The sequence below is a fragment of the Schistocerca cancellata genome, chromosome 2 (assembly GCF_023864275.1).
Source record: "Schistocerca cancellata isolate TAMUIC-IGC-003103 chromosome 2, iqSchCanc2.1, whole genome shotgun sequence".
In the NCBI taxonomy this organism is placed as follows: Eukaryota; Metazoa; Arthropoda; class Insecta; order Orthoptera; family Acrididae; genus Schistocerca; species Schistocerca cancellata.
In genome coordinates, this window is record NC_064627.1 from 934356541 (window position 1) to 934358528 (window position 1988).

At 42.8% G+C, this 1988-nt stretch overlaps 1 pseudogene; it reads left to right on the top strand.

Annotated features, from left to right (window-relative positions):
* The first annotated feature begins 1347 nt into the window (after window positions 1-1347).
* Window positions 1348-1465, top strand: LOC126163841 (5S ribosomal RNA; annotated as a pseudogene).
* The last annotated feature ends 523 nt before the right edge of the window (window positions 1466-1988 follow it).

Below are 1988 nucleotides of genomic sequence, written 5' to 3' on the forward strand. Positions count from 1 at the left end.
TGTTCAACTCGATTACTTAACTGCTTGAAACACTTCACGGCATTCGCTTCAGAACTGCTACAAATTCGTCGAGCAATAGACCGCGCCGCTCGAACTGTCAACACAACTGGCACTGCTAAGAGTAACCTACAACTCCCACATCGCTGGCAGCGGGTTATACAAAATGCAGGTGACTTCTTTGAAGGTCAGAAAAACTTTGAAACACTTATCTATTTTGTACGAGCTGTAAATAAATAGTTGTCACTATTAAAGTTCCAACCCTCGTTTTTAAATCAGCATCGTCATTCCTTCCGAATATGAGTCCATCGCAAACTTACACCGAAGCAGCCTCTTGCTGTCAGACCCAGAGTTCTTATTTCAGCTTACACCTAGTCTGCGGCAGAATTTTTGCCGTGCCGATCTGAAACTTTGTTTTATTAGACCAGCAGCAGTCGTATCAAACGTAAGTACCAAGATATCATTCGCTCATTATGTTTTTAACATCTGCGTTACTCAGCGCAGGTTAAGTTAAAAATAGTATTAATTGCCTCTGCTACGCTGCGGTGATTGACATTCACTTACAGCTGATATCTCGACCTCAGGATTTGATTAAAGATTTGGTAAAAAAGTATTCTCTTCAAGAGTATTTTTCCCACACTCCATCCGCAAGCGCAGAGAGAAGAAACCTTGACTGAGACAGAATTTTTGCCATACCGGCCTGGAACTTCGTTTTATTAAACTACTATCAGTCGTATCAAAGATAAGTATCAAGATCACATTCGCTCATTAAGTTTTTAATATGTGTTACTCAACTTAAATTAATTTAAAAATAGCGTTGATTGCCTCTGCTTCACTGCAGTGATTGACACTCTCTTGCCGCTGATGTCTCGAACTCAGGATTTGATTAAACATTTGATGAAAGGGCATTTGCTTAAGCAGTATTTTTCGCACAGTCCATCTGCCAGTGCAGGGAGAAGAAATCTTGTCATATGGCACAATAGAATGTTCTCTCCACTGTGCAGTTTACACTATTAGCAGTTATAGATGTCTGAACCAAACGAAGTTTCAAGACGTTTGCTTTAATAAAAATATTAGATCAATAGTTCACATCATCATCCACCAGGAAATCATACAACGGTATGCGTCTTTGTACTTGTCAAAACTGCCGACTTGACATTTCTTTACAGCTTTTAAAGGGAACTGCTTTTACTGTTTCTAAATTATGTAATTGAGCACTGGATTCGACTACGTTCAGTAAAGTTTTTAAGGTGCTTCATTTGATTTGTACAGTCTCCAATGTACGTACTTCTTCTGAAGATGGTAGTGAATGAAATATTGATAAAATATAAGCTGTCTTCAGACGATAGGGCCAACGGCATTGTCGCAGTGGTAACACCGGTTCCCGTCAGATCACCGAAGTTAAGCGCTGTCGGGCTGGGCTAGCACTTGGATGGGTGACCATCTGGTCTGCCGAGCGCTGTTATGTAGCGGGGTGCACTCAGCCCTTGTGTGGCAAACTGAGGAGCTACTTGTTTGAGAAGTAGCGGCTCCGGTCTCGTGAACTGACATACGGCCGGGAGAGCGGTGTGCCGACCACATGCCCCTCCGTATCCACATCCAGTGACGCCAACGTGCTGAGGATGACACGGCGGTCGGCCGGTAAAATTAGGCCTTCCAAGGCCTGTTCGGATGGAGACGATAGGAAGCAGTACTATGACAAGCACGCGAAACGTTTTAATGTGATGCGTATTGGTGTTCCGTTCATAGTAGTAGTCGTGTATCGAACGTTATATCAACGTGATACCTCTCATTCACTGACTGAAGCTACAACACCTTCATGAAGGATATAAAATTCTCCGGATAGAATTTTGTCCCTGGTTGAAGTTAGACAAGCTATGGCCTTAGTTTTAAACCAAGCAGCGCCATCTCTTCTTCAGTACAAGCTCCATAACACATGTCGGTGCTAATCCGTGATCTTAGACGGTTGTCTAATGTAACGACTCGACTGT